Raw genomic sequence first — 25,511 nt, 5'->3', positions numbered from 1 at the left:
CTACCAGTGTTGGGAAAGTTACTTTCAAAATGTAATATACTACATATTACTAGTTACTTTCATTTGAAAGTAATAAGTTACTTTACAATTCATTTGAAAGTAATAAGTTACTTTACAATATTACTGTCTGTGTAGAGTAACTCGTTACATATTTCACTACTTTTGCATTACTTTTACCAAAACAACAGCAGCAGCAGAATGACAACGATGCCCCGGAACCATCCCGACAAATAAATTCAACCGCCTTGAAGTCAGTGTAAACAATCCAAAATTCTAAATGTTATTATTTTCCTTTTTTATTGTCATCTATAGTGGTCATTTGCATAAAAACAAACAGTTTGATTAGGAAATGATTGTATCTTTTTTAAATATGTGCTTTGATTTATTTCTTTTTAACTAAATTTGTAACTTGAGTTACTTGACAAAGTAACTGGTATAATATTACTGAAATCCTATAAGTAATGTTATATTACTGAGTTACTGCTCAAATTAATATCTTACATGTAATATGTTACTTTTGTAATGAGTTACCCCCAACACTGGATGCTAGAGAGCCAAAGTGAACGTCACTTCCTGCTTCAGCACTGTACCAGAGATTTTCATCCCCCATTTATTTTCTCATAGACATTTCGTAAAATGCTTATACAAATAGTTTTACTTGGTCAACCCAAACGGTTCAGATATATTTAGAAACAGGAGAGACCACATAACATTTCACTCAGACCAAAACCTTTAAAAAAAACTTGGATTTAATTTAAAATACTACACTATGGACCCTCCCCCTTCTTCATCATAATCCAATCTTGGAGATGAACATGCAGAAGGCATAGCATACTACCCTGACCCACGAACATTTAAGGGTCGAAAAAATTGGGTCGAAACATGTTGGCATTTCTAATGATTCAGCCACTAGCCTACAATAAATGCTTCTTAAATATTTACTTCCTGGTGGTTATATTTTTATATTTGGAGTGCTTGGATTGTCCTTTTGTTTGTAGCTTAAAAAAGCTCTTTTTGATGTTCGAGACACACCCTAAATGAATGAGTGCAGCACCACAGGTATGTCTGAAAGAATTTGTGGTTCAGATGTCTTGTTTCTGTTTCCGTTTGTTTGCTGTGCTCCCTGGAGTGGAGAAGACTGACAACCTGCTGATCTGCTGAGCATTTTGCCTTGGACCCTCAGACTGCAGACCATCACACTGAATAAGTGGATCTCTGGATCGTATGCAAAGAAAAGTGTCATCACTGTTTTGGCACCCAGCTCAAATGTCCATAAATCACAACTTTAGCTTGAATTTGATACACAATTAGTGCATGAGTATGTTTTACTAATATATAAAGCCTATTTTTTTTACTGTTTGGGTTGACTTTTCCTTTCAAGGAAGAAAGAGAACAGGCAGGTTGAATGAGTCCTTTCCTGTAACTGACGGGATACACATGATGTCCTCTAGACAATAGCTGCCCTATTTGGTGTTGGGCTCTTTAAGAATACCAAGCTTCAAGATATTTTTCCATCCATATACTCTGCCAATATCTGAACTCCACCCATTCCCAATACTCTGTCATGAACCCTGGAGTTAACTTACAGCAACACGAATAGCAAGGAGCAAGCTAAGGACTATGTATGAATAGTATAATATAATGTAACATATAATATAACATATAATGTATGAATAACTCATTAACTCAAATCAACTCTCAATAACTGTCAAACTATTCATCATTCATCTAGTTTGACAGTTATTGAGAGTTGATTTGAGTTAATGAGTTATTAATTTGAGTTAGTGTGGACCAGTGATGTCCCTGTTAGTTTTAAATATAGGGGCAGCATACCAGAGGGCAGGATCTGAAAGCAAAGGGAGAAAGGGAAAAAAATCATGAGTGTTGGCAGGTATGCCCCCCCGTGGACCACCTGCAGTACCTCCACGGCCCACCTGCAGTACCTCCACGGCCCACACTCTGGGAATCACTGGTGTAACAGATTCATCACTTTAGCTGCTCTGAAAATACTCCTCAGTCTGTTACTCTTCACTCAACACTTTCCTCTTGACTCAGTTCATCATCTTTGCGTCTGGCAGGCCATCTCCATCGTGGGCGACGAGGTGTTCAGCTTCTCCATGAGTTTGACTGCCAGCGCCACAGAGGGCGCCGGGTATGCCGACATGAGCAAGACGGACGGGCGGGTGAAGCTGAACGTGGGCTGCATCCAGGTGGTTTACCTGCACAAGTTCTTCATGTCTCTGCTGGTGAGCCTCGCACCACATCACACCTGTCCAGTGTCTCTAACAATGTGAGGATAGAGACAGAGAAGCATTACAGTCGAAACTTTGCAAATTAAATCAAACGGATATGAAGAAGTCATGTTTTGTTCTCTTAACAAAAACCTTCACCTTCCGTTTTAAATGCCGTATATGTAAGACTCAGAAATTATCACGAGGACTCCAATTCACTCGGTGACACTTGGGAATACAAAGATGTTGTTATTTAACTTTAAACCAAGGTGCATGAAGGAGTAAAAGCTTGAAAAGGAGTTGAAACTAGCTTAGATGAGGCCTTTGCTCCAGAGACAGCATGGGCCCCATGGTACTTCAAATGTAGCTGCCGCCATCTTTTGGCACTTGTACGTTACTACAAACTACAGTTACATTCTATAACAGGCACTAGGAGTTTACCTGGATCAATCGCAGTTTTTTCCTGTATTTGGGGCTGGTCTTTATGTGTTATTATGCCCCCGGCCATTATTGGAGACCCGGCTAATATTAGAGGAAATATATATACTAGGCATCTGGCGCGCTATGCAGGTATTTTGAGATTTTGAGTGATTTGGTTACTTTCATTTCCATAGAACCTCACGGTGAATAATTATTTTCATAAAACAAAAGGGAAAGTATGTTTATGGTTTTGGTGGGATGCCACTGTAGAAAATTCTTGTGGAATGTTGAAACCCATTTTTCCCACGTTTTACTTTTAGACACATAACAGATTAAAATACTCATAACCTTTGATCTTAGAGAGCTATAGCAGTAATTCAAAAAGTGATATACTGTATAGGGAAGAGTTTCTAATTTATGGAAATAAAATAATAATAATAAATAAAAAAGAAAAGAAAATCAATTTTCACCATGTGAAGCGTTTTTGCAGGCCACCGCACAATATGGTGTAGTAGTTTATTGTAAATAAACTCATTGTTATTTTTGCGCCCTGTCGTTCAGAACTTCACCAACAACTTCCAGACGGCGAAGGAGGCCCTGAGTGCAGCGACGGCCCAGGCGGCGGAGAAGGCAGCGTCCAGCGTCAGAGACTTTGCCCAGAAGAGCTTCCGTCTGTCCATGGACATCAGGCTGAAGGCCCCCCTCATCCTCATCCCTCAGTCCTCCGTCTCCCACCAGGCGCTGGAGGTGGACCTGGGTCTGATCACGCTGGGGAATAGCTTCTCTCTGCTGCCCGTGGATGGCTGCCCGCTGCCCGCTGTCATCGACAACATGGACCTCCAGCTGACGCAGCTCAAACTCTCCAGGTCAGTCGCTCTGCAGGGATGAGCTCTGGGTTCTGTAAAAACCACGGTGGAAAAAATTGCATTTTTCATTAAAGGGACATTTCACCAAAGAACAGTGTGGAGGTATTTTTCCGTGTTAAACACAGTGTTGGCCCGAAGGACCCCGCCCAGCCAGGAAACTAGAGACTGTCTCTCGAAGCTACACCTCCAAAATCGAACACCATGGCCCCTATCGTTGCATCGGCGCAGTTTCTAGGCCGAGCGGCAGGCGCAGATCAAAGCAGTGGGCGTGGAAAGGCGCACTTGATATCGTCGTGCTGGCGCTAGATGCAGCCCAAAGCATTACAACCACGCCTTTTAGGCGTAAAATTATGCACCGTCATGCTCATTGGATAAGTGCAATAAACGAATCGCACGCTTGCCTTTTTAGCTCCAATTCCAGTGATCCCGCAAAACCAGACGAAAGCCAAACGCTCTGCCCCCCCCCCCTCCCTTCATCCAGCCTGTCTGTCTGCATTATAGGCTATTATTCCATATTATTATGCTTCTCAAACCAATCTAACTGCAGTTTCAATACTGCAAGCATGTAAATACGCTACACTATAGCAAGATCAAAGTGAAAATAATGTTCTATGCATCAGCTAGAAAAATATAGCCTATTAGATTGGTGAAAGTTTGTCCAGAAAGATATCATTTTCTCTCGCCTGCTGCAGGAAGGATGATGCACATAAATATACCCTACATTATGTCAAGTCATTGCATAAATGTGTTTTTATTGTAAAACTAAATGTGAAATAGGGCCAAGTTATTGGACCAACATCACAGTATAGCAGATGCCATTAGAAGCGCGTTCCGAAGCGCGTTCCGCTGTTACTTCTCTAAATCACGTTAACTCGACAAGGGGTATATATATGCCCAGGAGGACATATATGTTTCACATAGGGTGGTGTTTTCATTTCGAGGTTTTATTTGGTCCAATATTGAAATGCTGACAATGGCAGGCTGTGTTACCATTACACATTAATTTAGAACTACCTTTTATATCTATTTTGGCTCATTTGGTGGCTATTTAGTAGCGAAATGAAGAAACACAATGCATGCTGGGAACTCAGAGAGAGAGAGAGAGAAGGGTGACAGAGAAGAAGCAGTGAAGGCAAAGAATAGGCCTGCTTTTCAAAAGCGCAAAGCGCTAAATGTAGGCCAGCTCCCAAGATATGACTAGGCTGGTATTTAGCGCCGACACGCCCACTTTGGGACTGCGCCACGCCCATTCGGCCTAAAGCGCATTTGGCAGCCTAAAGCCTATTGCTATCTTGCCGAAACAGGCGCAAGGCACGTTTTTTTGCGGTTAAGGCCCGTAATAGCGCCGATGGCCTGTGGGAGAATAGAGCCCCATATCTAGTCTGATATCACCATATCCATATACTATCCATCTATTGCCCAGCCCTAGCTTCTGGATTCAGCAAGAGACTGTCTCACTGGTTTGTTGGTTTGTGGTTCTGCAGGATCTGCATGGACCCTGTGGCGTCAGGCGGGCCCAGCTCGGAGCTGCTGGAGCCACTCAACCTCACGCTGAGCATCAAGAGGAACCTGGCCGCCTCCTGGTACCACAAGATGGCAGTCGTGGAGATTGACGGAGACCTGAAGCCCATGAAGGTACGAGCGGGTCTACAGCCGGCTGAGGAACCTTCAGTTCACTTCACATCGTTATTGTCCTGTGAGGGACATCTGCTTTACAGACAGGGTTTAATGCTGGATTCAGATGGTCCCATTTCCCGAGTTGGGAAATCCTCAAGCTTCTGACTTCAGTGGGTTCATGAGCTGTTAAGTCGTAATGTGGAAGCAGCATGGACGCTACCGAGACGATGTTATTGCTCAGAGCGTTTAAACAACACGTTGGGACATTTAGACTTGCACAATACATTCCACAAACCCACTAAAATATTGCTTTACCTAACTTGTTGTTATGGTTAATGTTAATACATAACATTTCAATTTGGGGACGCACCGATTGCAAAATTCTGCGCCGATAGCGATGTTTAAGAGAACAATTTGGCTGATAGCCACTACCTATGACTATGTGCATGCCCGAATTACACACAATTCCGGACTGCACCCCATCCGGTCCCCAGCAGCGCACCCGCCAAGTTTTGAAGTCGATCGGACGAATGATTGCAGAGATTTTTTTATTTTTTTATTTAACCTTTATTTATCCAGGTTAGCCTCATTGAGATTAAGAATCTCTTTTTCAAGAGGGACCTGGCCAAGAAAAGCAGCATACAATTATACAAGTTGCAGACGCCACAACAAACATCTCATAACATTACTACACTACATGGTACACATACATTCAGTCATTCATAAAAGCAAGTTCAACTATGAAGAAAAAAAACAGTTGCAACTTTCACTGGCCTCCCTACCTTTAACCATCGTTTTAAAAACATTTAATGAGACCAGCTCCTGCAATTTCAGGTCCTTCTGGAGCTCATTCCATGCCATCGGTGCTGAGAACTAAAACGCCTTTTTACCATACTCTGTACGAGCCCTTTTCACATTCAATAAAAACAGGTTTTGTGAGCATAAAGAGTAATTGTTGTTGCTCTGCTGGACAATGTATGTACACAAATAATTTGGGAGTTGTTTTAATATCGCCTTATAAATAAAAAGATACCAGTGACTCAGCCTACGTAGAGTCAGGGATGGCCAGCCCACTTTCTGGTAGAGAACACAGTGGTGAGTTAGATTTTTACAGTTTGTGCTAAACCTTAAAGCCCGTGATAAATGGGGAGATATGCGGAGGACACACACACACACGCGCACACGCGCACAACACACACGCGCACACACACACACACACACACACACACGCGCGCGCGCGCACGCACAAACACACACACACACGGCCCTGGAATTAATATGTATATATTTCTACACTCACTGAAGGGACCTTCTGGGTGTTTGCATAATTACAGCCTGTCACTAACTCCTGTGCTCTTGTTTTTGCACACGGTCCACATTGCAGCCGTTGAAGGTACGATCTGTACCCTCCTGTACGGTGACAGCTTGACTCTGACGGTGTTTAGTTAGTTTAGCTGGATCAGTTGGTATGTCTGTTGACAGCCTGTAGCTCTAGTGGATGATTCAAAGTTTTTTTTATGGAAGCCCTGGCAGGCAATTAAGAAAAGAAAAAAAATCTAACTTCCTTCAAATAATAATAAAATAAAATAATATATGTAACAAGCGGGGGGATATTTGCCTTTTTTTTGTCAGGCGCATGTTTCTAAATGTATGTCGCTGTAATACCTCTCGACCACAAGAGTGCGCCACTAGACCATGTTCTACATAGGACTGAAAGCATCAATTTCTTCTTCCAAGGTACATACATTGTGTTAGCAAGTTATGCCATTTCCCCCCCTACTTCACCGATGAAAAAAGAAAAGACAATTGAACTTAATGCTGCCTAAACTACATTAGTTAGATCAGACTTGGAAAATGGATTCCCAGATTTGTGTTCTCAATTGCCTCTCATGGCTTCCGTACATTTTTACCTGAAGAGGAAAACTATGGACTGAAGCATGATTAAACCTCTGGATTAAAAGTGAAAGTCGTGGGGAGAAAGCAGGCTAAAAGCTGTACCTCCTGTGCTTCCTGCGCCTCCAGGTGGCGCTGAGTCAGGACGACCTGAAGGTTCTGCTGAGGATCCTGATGGAGAACCTGGGAGAGGCTGAGAGCCCAGCCCCTGCTGCATCCACACAGGCAGAGAGCCTACACATCACAACATATACACACACAGGTACACACACACACACACACAGGTACACACACGCACGTGTGTGTGTGTGCGCGCGCGCGCGAGAAGATCTGGCTGTAAACTGTGTGTGATGTTGCCCTCAGGCGGCGCGGAGAAGCAGAGTGACATCAGCGATCAGGAGGAGGAGCCTCAGGAAACTGTCAAGTTCAACTTCAACATTGAGTCTCTGGCTCTGGTGCTGTACAGCCACGCCCCCAAACAGGTGAGTCTCTGGCTCTGGTGTTGTACAGCCACGCCCCCAAACAGGTGAGTCTCTGGCTCTGGTAAGAACAGAGGGATCATTCTCACCTTTAGCCTGCAAGTGACTCAGTCCATATGTTTTCATACGTCTATGAATCTGTCCCATGATGTCTGACCCTTCACCATCGCTCTCCCCTGCCCTCCCTGCAGTCTCCTGGGCTGGGCCTGCTCTCTCCCCTGCCCTCCCTGCAGTCTCCTGGGCTGGGCCTGCTCTCTCCCCTGCCCTCCCTGCAGTCCCCTGGGCTGGGCCTGCGGCAGCAGAGCCTGCGTCTGGGGGAGTTGGCCCTCCACAAGCTGCAGGCGTCTGGGAAGCTGCTGAGCGACGGCAGCATGGAGCTCAGCACCGTGCTGAGCGGCTGCACGCTGGACGACCTGCGCACTGCCATGACCCGCGTCAGCTCCAGGTGAGACCTCTGCTTAAATAGCGATAACGAATCCTTAATTAACAGTTAACCAATGTGTAGTAATCATTACTTATGCTGTTCATGTTAACTAAGGTATTGAGGTTGGTTTGAGGCATGGCCTCACTGAGGTTAAGGTTAGAGCAAGTTTATGACCAAGGCTGTTAATTAAAGGTTAGTTAATACTTATTAAACATCAACTAACTCTGAAATAAGGTACCCTTTAGTGTTACCCATTACTTTTTTATTTAATTTGATATCTAATTTAATGATTTTATACTCTGTTTTTTTGTACTATTATTATTACTATTAGTGGAGTAGGAGTTTAATTATTGATTGCTTGATGGAAAGAAAGGTGAATACAGAATACAGTAAATACACCAGCGAAGAAGAAGATCCACACAGGCTAACATTAGCTAACGTTAGCTAATGCAGTCCACTCCACATACGTCAGCAAACAACCTTTAACTCTGAATGGCCTTTGTATCCACCTGCGCAGGGACTCCAGATGGAAAGTAGCCTATGGGGTTTAATGTTTTTGTCCCTGCCAAATAAACGAATAAAATAAAATAAATAAAACAACAACACAGAGTCCAGTAAAAAGATACAAACCTTGGCCCTAGACAACTGAATTGGTTAAACTCACAAACACATAATCAAGTGAGGCATATAATCAAGTTGAATGCATCACGTAGGGTAAGAACTAGGTGATGGCGTATAGCTAATTGTAAGCTAGGTCGAAAATTGGCCCTAATAACAATTCCTAGACAGTAATATTTACGAGCCAGGTTTTCATAAGTTAGTAAGTGACCACATTAACATAATATAATAATATATATATAATAATAATAATATAGTAGTACATTAACACGCTCTGATGTCCCGCTCTGATGTCCCGCCTCTGAAACAGCTGGCCGAGCCCCGCGGAGGTTCCGCCTCCAACGCCGGTAAGACACCCAACGCCCTGCGGAGGCTCCGCCTCCAACGCCAGTAAGACATCAATGCCAGTTTGGGGGGGAAAGCATCGCAATTCACTTTTTCATCTCACCGATTTTGAATGTTCAGCCCCTGAGCAGCAGTGGAAGCGGACGCGGCTGCGGGCGGTCGTGGTCGACCCGGAGGTGGTGTTCGTGGCCGACCTGCTGCGGGCCGACGCCCCCTCGCTGGTGGCCTCCTTCCAGTGTGACGTCAGCCTGACGGAGGAGGGCGGAGCCCACAGCATGATGGCCAACCTCAGGGAGCTCCGCCTCCTGGCCTGCCCCTTCCTCCACAGCCCAGAGCACAAGGGCATCACCACCGTGAGACACACACGCCACACACATGCACGCACACACACACACACACACTCACGTACCGGCACACACACACACAGAGACACACACACACACACATATGCACACACACACACACACACACACACACACACACACGCTCACGTACCGGCACACACACACACACACACACACACACACACACACAGAGACATGGAGTTATTTCTCTGTCTTTATGGAGCCGCAGGGATGAGTCCTAAAACCCGTCTGGAAGTCAATGGTGTTTTTCTATGGGGATTTTGGTTAAATGACTGAAATAACGTCTGTGCTTAACAACAGTTTATGAAACAAAGACCTTTGTGTTCAGCAAGATCATCTTCACAATTTAACACTATGACTTTTTAAGTGTTTTCTGAAAATCTGTGGGTTTTGGCCATCAGATTTACGCTTCAAAAATCATAAAAGTGGTGATAATTTGTGAAGGTTATCGTGTTGAACACAAAGGTCTCAGTTTCATAAACGTTTGTTAACTCATTCATGGCCAGTTTAGGACTGCCAATATTTAGCACAGGCCAAAGATTTTCATAATTGTTGGTCATCTTTCAAGACCCACAGTAAATTATCTATTAGCACCAAAGTGATTTGCAATACCTCAAAATGAAGATGTACGTCTCTGGGTTCACCAGGGGAAAAAAAGTGAGCTTTTAGCATGTTCTGTACTCTACTTATAGCCATTTATATACACCCTGTTTTCACCAAAAAGGTCTCTCTGAGAAGATAAATTGCAGAAAATGGCATTTTTTGTAAATCACACAATCTCAGGCAGAACTCGCTCTCAATTCTTTTATTTTGAACTGTATTGACATCAGACATGTAAATATTATTCGTTATGACACAAATGAAAAAAAAAATATATATATATATATATACATGAAGTGCCTTTTTTACATTCAACAATACAGTTTACTCAGTGTGAGTGAGTGTGATCATAGAATAGAATGCAGAGATCAGTGTAGTCTCTCTCTCACACACACACACACACACACACACACACACACACACACACACACACACACACACACACACACACACACACACACACACACACACTCCTTACCGCGAGATCATCCGGGTCCTGTCGCATTGGAGTCAGTCCAGTCTTCCTCGCCCTCGACAGGAAAGTGGCCGTGCTGCTTCACTCTGTGTGAAAGCCATTTCTGTGGCGAGGCTGCTGTTCTCCTCCAACTCACACAGTTGTGACTCCGTCTCGTCTCTTTCGGGCTGGGACACAGGAACGGGGTCGAGGGACCAGGATCGATCATGTTGGTCACGGGTTTGACTACCGCGAACGATCGATGTCCGCTGCCCTGCAACAAGCCGATCAGCTCGTGGAGCGCGCCGAGGGGCATTTCAATGGCGTTTCTCCTCTCTGCACAACTTCACAAGGAAGCGCGTTTCTCTGTTTTTCCTCCTGCTCATTTCAAAACAACAGCTGCGGTATGTGTTTGATAACGTGCTGTCGGCTTGTCTTTGTGGCTAGGGACCTGATAACATGTCACAGGCTGGGGAAGTGTTTGAACTACGCGCTGCACTAATAAAAACAAAAACACGTCAAACACGTCTTTGGCGTGGATGGCTATTCCTGATAACACGTCAAAGACGTCTTTGGCGGTGAATGAGTTAACCACAGATCTTATTTCAGGCACCTAACCAAAAATCCCTATAGCAAAAATGCCATTGGCTTCCAGACGAGGGAACCAGCACAATGCTAACTTCTGGGTTAACCTACAACAATACATCATTCCTGCTTTACTTTATTATGCAGTCAAAGAGTTGTGTTACTTTGCAAATCCAATAGTATATTGACTGATAGAAATGTCATTCTTTGCCAATAGGTGTTGAGGCCTTGCTCAGTCGCTTTGGAAACCAAAAGCCAGCCCAACCAACCACTGACCGGCTTTGTGACAGTGGAGGAAGTCTTCGTCAAGGTACTTTCAGCTGAAATGTATCTTATTTATATGTATGATAGTATGTATAGATAGGTAGATGGATAGATGCATTTCCTCCAAAAGTGGCCGGTAGTCATTTAAAATAACTGATAATGAAACAAAGGCCAGGAGTAAAAACAACGTTGGATATGGGTAAACTCCTGGTGTTTGTTATAGTTTGTAGTAACATGTAAATTAAACATAGACTGTATAAAAAGCTACCGTGACATCATCACCTATTGGTTTTTAGACTTGTGTTTGGAAGTCTGGAGGTTAGCATTTTCACCGTCGCCATCTTGGTTATTTGGAGACAGAGGTGATGTGAATTTGGACAAGTGATCGGCCAGCTGTGCGATCACTGGACAGGCGACCTGTCAATCACGCCCAAAAGTGTTGTCCGCTTTATCTTCTAGGGACCATAATTTACTAAATTGATTGATTGATTGATTGATTGAAACGATTTATTTCAAACCGTTAAAACGATACATAAAATGAAAAAAAACAGTAAACATAACAGTCCAATAGACTTCAGCAAAAGGAAAATACGTAAACTCCAACATAAAGAAAAGGCGAACTGTTTGAAAAGGAGCCGGAAGAAGCCTACTGTAGGCTTATCGAGTCCTGCCCCCAAATCATTCATAAACAAATGTATACATCCATATACATGCACATACCAACTCCCACGCTCCTCCACACCCGCTCATGTATACAAATACATACATACATATATATGTATATATATACACATACGTATACAAACTTACCCATACACACACAATATCATAAATCAACCCACATATCCCTATCAATACTTATTCCTAATAATACATTCCAATATTACCCCAATAACCCAATGCTTTGATACTAACTTGTGCTGTACCAATGCATATAAGAATATTTACAATGTACACAACAATTCTAAATGAACATCATGCTGTATTGAAGAAGACTTGAAACTAGTGATTGAGACCATCAACTCCTTAGGAAAGATGAACAACCTTCACCCAGAGAGCAGGATGAGAGAAAGCTGCTGTGTGGCAGAACCTTTGAGGTGAACTCCTGTGAACTCCTCTGCTGCAGATCTCTCCGGTCATCTTGAACACAGTGATGACGATAACGGCGGCCATGACGGCCAAGCCTCAGAGCGAACAGAGCCAGGAGGCGCGGCCCGGCGTCACAGACCTGTGGTCTGTCATGAACATCTACGCCTGTAACTACTGGTTCCTGGGGGTGGACCAGGCCACCGAGGCCACGGAGAGCTTCACCGAGCCGGACGCACGCAACCAGGGAGAGAGCTTCGCCGTCGACGTCAAGGTGCCACGTTTATATCCTCTTGAGTCCTCAGTGGCGACATCACGACACGAGGCGATCAGCGCTCACTCCCATCAATGCTTAATTGACAAAAAACGGTCTTTATCAGTTAACAAGTCCGACCGGCGAGTCCTTGTCTCCAACGTCCGAGTCCAAATGCATGAATGCTTGAGTCATCAGTGCCTCAAGTGCAAGTCGAATCACGACTCCTGAAAATTGGACTTTGGGTCTGAGTCCTGGACTACAAGTACTACAACACAGAGTCCAGGTGACTGTGGACTCAGGCCTGTGTAGTTCAGTATGCTCTGTGTAACATGTGTGTTGTCTTTGGCAGGTGGTCCAGGTGACTTTAGACTCGGGCCTGTGTAGTTCAGTATGCTCTGTGTAACGTGTGTGTTGTCTTTGGCAGGTGGTCCAGGTGACTTTAGACTCGGGCCTGTGTAGTTCAGTATGCTCTGTGTAACGTGTGTGTTGTCTTTGACAGGTGGTCCAGGTGACTTTAGACTCGGGCCTGTGTAGTTCAGTATGCTCTGTGTAACGTGTGTGTTGTCTTTGGCAGGTGGTCCAGGTGACTTTAGACTCGGGCCTGTGTAGTTCAGTATGCTCTGTGTAACGTGTGTGTTGTCTTTGACAGGTGGTACAGGTGACTTTAGACTCGGGCCTGTGTAGTTCAGTATGCTCTGTGTAACGTGTGTGTTGTCTTTGGCAGGTGGTCCAGGTGACTCTGGACTCGGGCCTGTGTAGTTCAGTATGCTCTGTGTAACGTGTGTGTTGTCTTTGACAGGTGGTCCAGGTGACTTTAGACTCGGGCCTGTGGAGTTCAGTATGCCCTGTGTAACGTGTGTGTTGTCTTTGACAGGTGGTCCAGGTGACTTTAGACTCGGGCCTGTGGAGTTCAGTATGCTCTGTGTAACGTGTGTGTTGTCTTTGACAGGTGGTCCAGGTGACTTTAGACTCGGGCCTGTGGAGTTCAGTATGCTCTGTGTAACGTGTGTGTTGTCTTTGACAGGTGGTCCAGGTGACTTTAGACTCGGGCCTGTGGAGTTCAGTATGCTCTGTGTAACGTGTGTGTTGTCTTTGACAGGTGGTCCAGGTGACTTTAGACTCGGGCCTGTGGAGTTCAGTATGCCCTGTGTAACGTGTGTGTTGTCTTTGACAGGTGGTCCAGGTGACTTTAGACTCGGGCCTGTGGAGTTCAGTATGCTCTGTGTAACGTGTGTGTTGTCTTTGGCAGGTGGTCCAGGTGACTTTAGACTCGGGCCTGTGGAGTTCAGTATGCTCTGTGTAACGTGTGTGTTGTCTTTGACAGGTGGTCCAGGTGACTCTGGACTCAGGCATGTGTAGTTCAGTATGCTCTGTGTGTGTTGTCTTTGACAGGTGGTCCAGGTCACTCTGGACTCAGGCCTGTGGAGTTCAGAATGCTCTGTGTGTGTGTTTTCTTTGGCAGGTGGTCCAGGTGACTCTGGACTCAGGCCTGTGGAGTTCAGTATGCTCTGTGTAACGTGTGTGTTGTCTTTGACAGGTGGTCCAGGTGACTTTAGACTCAGGCCTGTGGAGTTCAGTATGCTCTGTGTGTGTTGTCTTTGACAGGTGGTCCAGGTGACTCTGGACTCAGGCCTGTGGAGTTCAGTATGCTCTGTGTGTGTTGTCTTTGACAGGTGGTCCAGGTGACTTTTGACTCAGGCCTGTGGAGTTCAGTATGCTCTGTGTGTGTTGTCTTTGACAGGTGGTCCAGGTGACTTTAGACTCAGGCATGTGGAGTTCAGTATGCTCTGTGTGTGTTGTCTTTGACAGGTGGTCCAGGTGACTTTAGACTCAGGCCTGTGGAGTTCAGTATGCTCTGTGTGTGTTGTCTTTGACAGGTGGTCCAGGTGACTTTAGACTCGGGCCTGTGTAGTTCAGTATGCTCTGTGTAACGTGTGTGTTGTCTTTGACAGGTGGTCCAGGTGACTTTAGACTCGGGCCTGTGGAGTTCAGTATGCCCTGTGTAACGTGTGTGTTGTCTTTGACAGGTGGTCCAGGTGACTTTAGACTCGGGTCTGTGTAGTTCAGTATGCTCTGTGTAACGTGTGTGTTGTCTTTGACAGGTGGTCCAGGTGACTTTAGACTCGGGCCTGTGTAGTTCAGTATGCTCTGTGTAACGTGTGTGTTGTCTTTGACAGGTGGTCCAGGTGACTTTAGACTCAGGCCTGTGGAGTTCAGTATGCCCTGTGTAACGTGTGTGTTGTCTTTGACAGGTGGTCCAGGTGACTTTAGACTCAGGCCTGTGGAGTTCAGTATGCTCTGTGTAACGTGTGTGTTGTCTTTGACAGGTGGTCCAGGTGACTTTAGACTCGGGCCTGTGGAGTTCAGTATGCCCTGTGTAACGTGTGTGTTGTCTTTGACAGGTGGTCCAGGTGACTTTAGACTCGGGCCTGTGGAGTTCAGTATGCTCTGTGTAACGTGTGTGTTGTCTTTGGCAGGTGGTCCAGGTGACTTTAGACTCGGGCCTGTGGAGTTCAGTATGCTCTGTGTAACGTGTGTGTTGTCTTTGACAGGTGGTCCAGGTGACTCTGGACTCAGGCATGTGTAGTTCAGTATGCTCTGTGTGTGTTGTCTTTGACAGGTGGTCCAGGTGACTCTGGACTCAGGCCTGTGGAGTTCAGAATGCTCTGTGTGTGTTTTCTTTGGCAGGTGGTCCAGGTGACTCTGGACTCAGGCCTGTGGAGTTCAGTATGCTCTGTGTAACGTGTGTTGTCTTTGACAGGTGGTCCAGGTGACTTTAGACTCAGGCCTGTGGAGTTCAGTATGCTCTGTGTGTGTTGTCTTTGACAGGTGGTCCAGGTGACTCTGGACTCAGGCCTGTGGAGTTCAGTATGCTCTGTGTGTGTTGTCTTTGACAGGTGGTCCAGGTGACTTTAGACTCAGGCCTGTGGAGTTCAGTATGCTCTGTGTGTGTTGTCTTTGACAGGTGGTCCAGGTGACTTTAGACTCAGGCATGTGGAGTTCAGTATGCTCTGTGTGTGTTGTCTTTGACAGGTGGTCCAGGTGACTTTAGACTCAGGCCTGTGGAGTTCAGTATGCTCTGTGTGTGTTGTCTTTGACAGGTGGTCCACGTGACTTTAGACTCAGGCCTGTGTAGTTCAGTATGCTTTGTGTAACGTGTGTGTTGTCTTTGACAGGTGGTCCAGGTGACTTTAGACTCGGGCCTGTGGAGTTCAGTATGCCCTGTGTAACGTGTGTGTTGTCTTTGACAGGTGGTCCAGGTGACTTTAGACTCGGGTCTGTGTAGTTCAGTATGCTCTGTGTAACGTGTGTGTGTTGTCTTTGACAGGTGGTCCAGGTGACTTTAGACTCGGGCCTGTGTAGTTCAGTATGCTCTGTGTAACGTGTGTGTTGTCTTTGATAGGTGGTCCAGGTGACTTTAGACTCGGGCCTGTGGAGTTCAGTATGCCCTGTGTAACGTGTGTGTTGTCTTTGACAGGTGGTCCAGGTGACTTTAGACTCGGGCCTGTGGAGTTCAGTATGCTCTGTGTAACGTGTGTGTTGTCTTTGACAGGTGGTCCAGGTGACTTTAGACTCGGGCCTGTGGAGTTCAGTATGCCCTGTGTAACGTGTGTGTTGTCTTTGACAGGTGGTCCAGGTGACTTTAGACTCGGGCCTGTGGAGTTCAGTATGCTCTGTGTAACGTGTGTGTTGTCTTTGGCAGGTGGTCCAGGTGACTTTAGACTCGGGCCTGTGGAGTTCAGTATGCTCTGTGTAACGTGTGTGTTGTCTTTGACAGGTGGTCCAGGTGACTCTGGACTCAGGCATGTGTAGTTCAGTATGCTCTGTGTGTGTTGTCTTTGACAGGTGGTCCAGGTGACTCTGGACTCAGGCCTGTGGAGTTCAGAATGCTCTGTGTGTGTTTTCTTTGGCAGGTGGTCCAGGTGACTCTGGACTCAGGCCTGTGGAGTTCAGTATGCTCTGTGTAACGTGTGTGTTGTCTTTGACAGGTGGTCCAGGTGACTTTAGACTCAGGCCTGTGGAGTTCAGTATGCTCTGTGTGTGTTGTCTTTGACAGGTGGTCCAGGTGACTCTGGACTCAGGCCTGTGGAGTTCAGTATGCTCTGTGTGTGTTGTCTTTGACAGGTGGTCCAGGTGACTTTAGACTCAGGCATGTGGAGTTCAGTATGCTCTGTGTGTGTTGTCTTTGACAGGTGGTCCAGGTGACTTTAGACTCGGGCCTGTGTAGTTCAGTATGCTCTGTGTAACGTGTGTGTTGTCTTTGACAGGTGGTCCAGGTGACTTTAGACTCGGGCCTGTGGAGTTCAGTATGCCCTGTGTAACGTGTGTGTTGTCTTTGACAGGTGGTCCAGGTGACTTTAGACTCGGGTCTGTGTAGTTCAGTATGCTCTGTGTAACGTGTGTGTTGTCTTTGACAGGTGGTCCAGGTGACTTTAGACTCGGGCCTGTGTAGTTCAGTATGCTCTGTGTAACGTGTGTGTTGTCTTTGACAGGTGGTCCAGGTGACTTTAGACTCGGGCCTGTGGAGTTCAGTATGCCCTGTGTAACGTGTGTGTTGTCTTTGACAGGTGGTCCAGGTGACTTTAGACTCGGGCCTGTGGAGTTCAGTATGCTCTGTGTAACGTGTGTGTTGTCTTTGACAGGTGGTCCAGGTGACTTTAGACTCGGGCCTGTGGAGTTCAGTATGCCCTGTGTAACGTGTGTGTTGTCTTTGACAGGTGGTCCAGGTGACTTTAGATTCTGGCCTGTGGAGTTCAGTATGCTCTGTGTGTGTTGTCTTTGACAGGTGGTCCAGGTGACTTTAGACTCGGGCCTGTGGAGTTCAGTATGCTCTGTGTAACGTGTGTGTTGTCTTTGGCAGGTGGTCCAGGTGACTTTAGACTCGGGCCTGTGGAGTTCAGTATGCTCTGTGTAACGTGTGTGTTGTCTTTGACAGGTGGTCCAGGTGACTCTGGACTCAGGCATGTGTAGTTCAGTATGCTCTGTGTGTGTTGTCTTTGACAGGTGGTCCAGGTGACTCTGGACTCAGGCCTGTGGAGTTCAGTATGCTCTGTGTGTGTTGTCTTTGGCAGGTGGTCCAGGTGACTCTGGACTCAGGCCTGTGGAGTTCAGTATGCTCTGTGTAACGTGTGTGTTGTCTTTGACAGGTGGTCCAGGTGACTTTAGACTCAGGCCTGTGGAGTTCAGTATGCTCTGTGTGTGTTGTCTTTGACAGGTGGTCCAGGTGACTCTGGACTCAGGCCTGTGGAGTTCAGTATGCTCTGTGTGTGTTGTCTTTGACAGGTGGTCCAGGTGACTTTAGACTTAGGCCTGTGGAGTTCAGTATGCTCTGTGTGTGTTGTCTTTGACAGGTGGTCCAGGTGACTTTAGACTCAGGCCTGTGGAGTTCAGTATGCTCTGTGTGTGTTGTCTTTGACAGGTAGTCCAGGTGACTTTAGACTCGGGCCTGTGTAGTTCAGTATGCTCTGTGTAACGTGTGTGTTGTCTTTGACAGGTGGTCCAGGTGACTCTGGACTCGGGGCTGGGCCACAGGACCGTCCCGTTGCTGCTGGCTGAGTCTTCCTTCAGTGGCTCGGCCAGGAACTGGTCCTCCCTGCTGCACCTAAACGCAGACATGACGCTGGAGGTGACTGTGGGGATCACTCACATTTTACTGACTCAGGGAAATACCTGTGCAGTGAATCATTTTTAGCTCACTCATGATGTGTCATCATGTGACATGAGATGGATTTGCACATCACATTAATATATTTTTTAATCACTTTTTTTTACTTGAAAAAAAAAATTCAGTGTTGCTCTCAAACCTATTCTGTTTGATTGCATGATAAAGACACAAAAGTGAAAAAAGTTTGTTGATTGATATTCAACAAAGCCTTGTAATAAACAATGTTGTTCTCATCTTGATCCTAACAGTCTTGTCAGCAATCCAGAAGTTGAATGTATAAATAATGATATAATAATATGTCCTGTGTGTCTGCAGGTAAACTACTTTAATGAGAGCCATGCAGTCTGGGAGCCACTGATAGAGAGAGTGGATGGCGGGAAACGCAGGTGGAACCTCATGCTGGAGGTGAGACTGTTAGCAGTTAGCTTCTGTTTCAGCTAGCAGCACTAACACTGTGTCTGTTTAAGCTAACAGCGCTAACACTGTGGAGACAGACAGCAGTGTTAGACTGCTGACACAACACACACTGACACAAACACACTGCTTTATACTGTATAAAGGTCTATATTAAGGCATTCCATGTCTTCACTCTTGATCTGGGTGAATTATTCTGCATTCTTTGTGTCCAAACTGAGTGTGGATCTGACACAGTGTCTGATATGTTTGATCCTGCAGATGAAGAACAACCCGGTCCAGGACAAGAGTCCAGTTCCTGGAGACGACTTCATCGTTCTCCCTGAACCTCGCACTGTCATCACCATCTGCTCCAAAGACACCATGAACATCACTGTGTCGCAATCCTGCCTCAACGTCTTCACCAACCTCTCCAAGGTAAGACTCTCTACCTCAACGTCTTCACCAACCTCCAGCTCCAGGGTAAGGCCCTACCTGAACGTCTTCACCAACCTCCATGGTAAGACTCTACCTCAATGTCTTCACCAACCTCTCTAAGGTAAGGCTCCACCTCAAAGTCTTCACCAACCTCTCCAAGGTAAGACTACCTCAAAGTATTTACCAACCTCTCCAAAGTAAGACTCTACCTCAACATCTTCACCAAACTCTCCAAGGTAAGACTCCTCCTCAAGGTCTTCACCAACCTCTCCAAGGTAAGACTCCTCCTCAAGGTCTTCACCAACCTCTCCAAGGTAAGCCTCATCCTCAGTGTCTTCACCAACCTCCAAGGTAAGCCTCATCCTCGGTGTCTTCACCATCCTCCAAAGTAAGCCTCAACCTCAACACTGACCCACAATGCTCAGGTAGAGAGGGATAAGCTGCAAATAACTGCAAGCTGCAATAACCGATTTTCCGGCCGCTAGAAACAGCAACACATTTGTGCCAACAGCTAAGATAACCGTTCCTACTGAGAAGTCTGTGCATTTCATCTAAACTGGGTTGGAAAATTGATAAACACGTTTAGAACACATTTCAAAGATGTATGAGCTGGCTGTATGCTGGATCACTGTGGAGTTAGAGAGGAGCCGGACAGACACATTCTTGTTTTTGCCCAGGCGTTCTCTGAAGGAACGGCCTCCACCTTCGACTACTCTGTGAAGGAGAAAGCCCCGTTCACCATCTGGAACGCCCTGGGGATCCCGCTTATCGTGCAGCACGGCGCCAACCTGCGTCTGGTGGATGCGGCGGCGGCGCGGGGGAAGCTGCACGAGGTGGCGGTGGGCCAGAGCATGGACCTGGAGCACTCAGCGTCCGCCTCGTCGTCCCGGGGCAAACTGTCCACCCTGCAGCGCCAGGAGAGCTGCCTCTTCAACCTCACCATCGGTCAGTCAGTCAGTCGGCTCCAGACTCACATACACCTTCTCATTTTATACACGACACGCATATAGTGCTTTTCATGTTCTAGCCCGTCTGATGATGTGTCTGGACTTGGATTTTGTACGCCACATATAGTGCCATGTATACTTCTTTCAGTAGATGCAGGGTTTTCCCTGGCTTTTTGGAGGGCTTAGGTGCTGTGTCGTCAGGGGCTGCTTGGTGGCTACTTTTTGGACCATTATTATATGACCATATCTGTGTACAAACATGTGGAAAAGCCACAGCAGCTAATAAATAAACAACACCCAAAAAGACAAACCTGTGCCCTGCTGACCGCCACTGGGGACCAACATTGATTTGACATTCATTCGGCTTACTGGTGCTGCCCAAAACTGATTTGGTGCTGTGCCTGAGCCTCATAATGGTAGGGAAAACATGTGGTAATGGATTTTCAGAAAACGCTTCAAAATCATATAAGTCTATAAGTTTGTGAAGGTTATCTGGCCGCAGTTTCATCATTTACTTAACTTGACTATGACTTCTGTGGTTGTCATATTACTATATAAATGTGATATAAATCATATTGACTTACTTCCCGACGACGGAACCAGGAAGTACATGACTTCTGTGGTTGGTCTACAAAAATAGTCATCCTTGCGCTGCTCTATTATGGAAGCCTTGAGAGGCGAGAGATAAATCAAATCCGGTGATCCATTTTGTTGAGGAAGTGAAGGAGGCCGAGGTGGGAGTCTGCGTGCGCCTCCCTCTATAAATACATCTTTATATGTGAATACATTTTTATTTTTTTTACCTTTACCTTTATTTAAACAGGTAAAATATGTTGTGTCCTCCCCGTAGTTCCTTCAGGTTACAGTGAGATCTGTAACATCGCTCTGGACAAGCCGGGCCGGCGGCTGTATAACGTGCGCGGGGCGCAGCTGCAGCAGGCCGTGTCCGTGGTGCTCCAGGTCGACGCCATCCAGGGGAACAAGGTCATCACCGTCCGCTCGCCGCTGCAGGTCGGTTCAGTCTGCTTCACTTTAACCTTTAAAGGCCACAGGGGCATCAAACCCAATGTCATCCAAAAGGTAGTAGTAGTAGAGAATCTTTATTTATCCCCCTTGGGGCAATTCATGTGCAGCATAAAAAAAAGTAATTTAAAAACATACAGACATGAAACAGTAAAAAATAGGGATGTCTTAAAACATAGTACATTTAAAAGGACACGAAACCATGTAAATTAAAACAAAAGGGGGCATGAAGTAGGCTACTATTCAATTCAACAGTTCAGACAGCGAATAGCCTCAGGAACAAAAGAATGGCTGTATCTGTTCCTGCAACAGCGGGGCATCCTATACCTGCGCCCAGAAGGAAGGAGGGAAAACTCAGGGTAAAGAGGGTGCTGTGGGTCACGCAGGACACCCTGAGCCTTCTTAAGAACCCTCTTCTTATATAGAAGACAGAGGTCATTCAAGTTACAGCCTGTGATTTTGGAGCTCATCCTGACAATTTTCTTTAGCATGTTCTTGTTTGTCAAGTTTATGTTCCCAAACCAAGAAATAAATGCAAAGGTGAGGACTGACTCAATACAAGAAGAGTAGAACATTTTCAAAAGTGACTTGTCTACGTTAAAACTTCTTAGCTTCCTTAAAAAGAACAAGCGCTGATGGCTTTTCTTTAGAATTGCCTTCACATTAGGCTCAAAACTCAGTTTGTCATCCAGAATTGTCCCCAGATATTTGTACTGGCTGACCACTTCTACCTGTTTCCCATTTATAAGGGTAGGTGATGGGGGGACGGGAGCCTGTCTGCGAAAGTCGATTGACATTTCTTTTGTTTTTGACACATTAAGTTTAAGAAAGGACTTTTCACACCACTGTAAAAAATCATCCACAATTGTGGAACAGTTCTGAACAGATTTGCACGAAACTTGGCAGAAAGGTTGGTTATGTGCCAACTTAGAAGTCATAAACTTTCCACACCCACTAGCCACAAGGGGGCGTAACAGGCCACGGCAGATGTATACCCTTTAGTTCAATTTGTAACACTTCAGTCATTCATGTTCGCTGTTTAGTTATAGTTTGATATACTTTCTCAGGTCAATGTGATGTACTCAGTTCTCTGGAATGCATTGAGAACCTTGAAAATAGAAAGGAAGATAATGGTAATAATTCTGCTGAGACCTCTGCCTCTGCTTTCAGATTAAGAATCATTTCTCGGTGCCCTTCTCCATCCTGAAGTACTGTCCGTCCTCCAGCAGCCTGCTGACGCTCGGAGTCGCCGAGCCCGAGAAAGAGTTCCACGTCGCCTTGGAAACCTACAGGTATATACAATCCAGATTAGTGATGGGATATTTCGGGATATCGGTTTTGGATGCCGATACTGATGTAATTCACACATCGGATATCGGACGGACGTCGCCAAAATACGTTCCGTTCCAGATTCCAGTCATAGCTTGCGCTGGACCATAAACCCACATGAAACAGCAGTTGTAGTAACCACATGTAGTTGTTGCTTGCCTTGTCCTAAGAATTTCATTGTTCAGAATGACCTTGTGTTATACTGTGCAGATCCATGACAGATGTTTGTCAGAATTTGAAAATGTATGTGTATATATATATATATATATATATATATATATATATATATATATATATATATATATATATATATATATATATATACAGATCCTTTCCAAAAAATTACAATATCATGGAAATACCATGGATGAACGTGGGCTTCAGCAGTTTGTCAAGCAAAGACGATTCAAAAATTTGCAGAGATTCAGAGGGAGTGGACTGAGGCTGGACTCAGTCATAACTGAGAAGTAACTGCTGATTTTCTTCACACTATTCTAATTTCTTGAAATACTGTTTGGGGGGTTTTTCTGGAGCTGTAGGCCAAAATTATGAAAAATGAAACAAATAAAGGCTAGAAATATTTCACTGTGTGTGTAATGAATCTATAATCTATGAAAGTTTCACTTTTTGAAAGGAATTATGGAAAAAAAATAACTTTTCATGATATATTTTTTTTTTGGAAAGGATCTGTATATGTATATGTATATGTATATGTATTTGTTTCCAGGTGAAACTGTAAAGCAGACCGTAAATCCTCAACTTTTGTGTCCAGTAGACAGAAATGTTTTCTGCCTGCTTCAGACAGTTTTAAGTCCATGGCACATGAAAGAAACACAGATGTTTGTTTGGTGTGCCATGGCTGTCTGTCCTTGTTTGGAGACATTTTCCGTTGTAGGACATTTGATTGGTGTACCATGGGCTTTAGCCTTGCAGCCCTGCAGGCAGCCGTTAGTGAGTATTGATTGATTGATTTTATTCAGTATGTGTGACCTCTGCCTACACCCTCCCCTCCCCAGGGCCCAGCTGTTTGTGCGCCCGGCAGGCCATCTGGAGGGGCTATACGGAGCCTCCTCCACCTGCGTGTCGTGGAAGGAGCAGGTGCACCGCAGCTCTGAGGTGCGCTCTGTGCTGCGCTAGCTGCCCGGCCACAGACAGCAGCTTCCTGCCTCTGAGCCTCAACACGCTGGCGCAGCCCGACAGCCTGCAGCACATCACCAGCGCCGGAGAGGAGGACTGGGACCCCGCCTACATCATCCACCTGCACCCTGTGGCCACGCTGCGCAACCTGCTGCCCTACACGCTGCGCTACCTGCTGGAGGTACGCTCACCACACATGCTGCTAAGTCTGATCTGAATAGTTTTCTCTCCTGTGTTTATGAGTTGAGAACAGGTGGGGAAAAGGTTTTTGCCAGGATCATTTTTCTAAATTTCTTTTTTTGCCAGGTTAATCGTGGCCTTTGTAATACTTATTTAATAATTAATATTAATATTAAGCTCAGAATTTCCTAGATTATTTTTGTTTTCTCACTTATTATTTACTATAATAATATGCTACCTGGAGAATGCCACACTTAAGTCCCTGGAGGGTTTTTAGGCAATTCTCCTTCACATTCAATGATGATTATATTGTATTTTTTGTAATTGTTTGTATATGTATACAGTAAATAACAACAACAACAACAACAACTTGCCTCTCTGGGCTTCCGTAGTGAGCTAATTGAAACTATTCTAATTGACTCTGATGTGTAAATCTAAGGTGTTTTTATAATCACCTCCCCAGGGTTCAGCAGAGTTCTATGAGCTGCAGGAGGGCAGCTCCTCTGACATCCTGAACGCTCGTATCTCTGGAGAGATGATGGAGTTGGTGCCGTCTCAGTACCAGGGCCGTGACTGGCACGGCCATGTGCGCCTGGACCCGGACCTGCCCGAGTTCTTCCCCGTCTCCTTCACCTGCGACTCGGACCCCCGGCTGACGGCCGACGTGAGCGTGCACGTGACGAGAGCGCACGGCCGCCTGCTGCTGTCGGTCTTCAGCCCGTACTGGATCATCAACAAGACGTCGCGCGTGCTGCAGTACCGCGCCGACGAGCTGTCCGTCAAACACCCCGCAGACTACCGAGATGTGGTGCTCTTCTCCTTCAGGAAGAAGGCCCTGTTCAGCAAGAGCAAGGTAGGCCTGTTCGCACGACCCAGGTGGAAGTCAAAATGCAGACACTTGTTGGTGGTTGAACAAACCCAAAGGATTTATTAACAAAATGTGGTGCGGGCTGTCAGGCAGGAAATCAGGATTCCTGGGAAGCAAGAAAAAAAACAAGATCAGTACTGGACTCCAAAAAACACAGATGAAAGTCAATAGGAAAATTCCTTGGAAGAGGTTAGGATAATGACACGATACCAATCATAAGTCATTTCAACGATCTGACACAGCTTGAAGGGAGACCAGAGTACAGGTGCATCTAAAAAATAAAATCATTGAAAGGTTTTTTTTTTTTCATGATTTAATTCAAAAAGTGAAACTTTCATATATTCTAGATTCATTACACATAAAGTTAAATATGTCAAGCCTTTTTTGGTTTAAATTTGGATGATTATGGCTTATCTCATGAAAATCAAAAAATACACTCAATACTCCTTTTGCAGGAATGACTGCATCAATGCGGCGTGTGCCGTGGTGTGGTGTGGTGTGGCGTGGTGTGGTGTGGTGTGGTGTGGCGTGGCGTGGTGTGGCGTGGTGTGGCGTGGCGTAGCGTGGCGTAGTGTGGCGTGGCGTGGCGTGGTGTGGCGTGGCCACATACTGAGATGAATGCAGAAAGGCTTTCATTCCCACATTGCTGCAGCAGAAAAAAGTGCAAAACAATGACATTATAAAGCAAGAGATGTTTCTGCGTTGTATTTATTTGCCAAGTGGTTACAGCAGTTAATGCAGGCGATCATTCTGATAGAAAAATGCACACAAAAAAACATTGTGTTAACTCATTGAGTGCCAGCCACTTTTGGAGAACGGACGCTCCCAGTGCCAGAGTTTCAGAGCTTTTTTCAGTGATTTCTCGAGGCCCACAGAATATTGTGTGATATTACTATGTAAACAATGAACACGCAAAAAGAACGATGAGACTCTTTTCTATCATCAGCAAAAACAGGTTTATTGATATCATTTTCCGTTCTTTAGTTATCAGCCGGAGAAGATAGCTTGATTTAACAAAAAAGAGCAGT

General features: G+C 45.5%; 1 pseudogene across 1 annotated transcript in view; it reads left to right on the top strand.

Moving 5' to 3' along the window:
• LOC310776261 (intermembrane lipid transfer protein VPS13C-like) overlaps positions 1 to 25,511 on the top strand; it is a 93,635-nt pseudogene that overhangs the window by 269 nt on the left and 67,855 nt on the right. The window contains exons 2-19 of the transcript in view: positions 2,079 to 2,246; positions 3,213 to 3,517; positions 5,002 to 5,152; positions 7,157 to 7,289; positions 7,391 to 7,509; positions 7,782 to 7,951; positions 8,859 to 8,938; positions 9,014 to 9,246; positions 11,115 to 11,207; positions 12,288 to 12,521; positions 17,998 to 18,129; positions 18,484 to 18,573; positions 18,844 to 18,999; positions 19,677 to 19,944; positions 20,797 to 20,957; positions 22,140 to 22,261; positions 23,315 to 23,616; positions 24,079 to 24,468. The product of the transcript in view is annotated as an intermembrane lipid transfer protein VPS13C-like (transcript). The remainder of the gene's footprint in view (positions 1 to 2,078; positions 2,247 to 3,212; positions 3,518 to 5,001; positions 5,153 to 7,156; positions 7,290 to 7,390; positions 7,510 to 7,781; positions 7,952 to 8,858; positions 8,939 to 9,013; positions 9,247 to 11,114; positions 11,208 to 12,287; positions 12,522 to 17,997; positions 18,130 to 18,483; positions 18,574 to 18,843; positions 19,000 to 19,676; positions 19,945 to 20,796; positions 20,958 to 22,139; positions 22,262 to 23,314; positions 23,617 to 24,078; positions 24,469 to 25,511) is intronic.

The sequence above is a fragment of the Poromitra crassiceps genome (assembly GCF_964638095.1).
Source record: "Poromitra crassiceps genome assembly, chromosome: 5".
NCBI lineage: Eukaryota > Metazoa > Chordata > Actinopteri > Beryciformes > Melamphaidae > Poromitra > Poromitra crassiceps.
The sequence above is the reverse complement of the archived record's forward strand: the minus strand, read 5'-3'. Positions and strand labels throughout refer to the sequence as shown.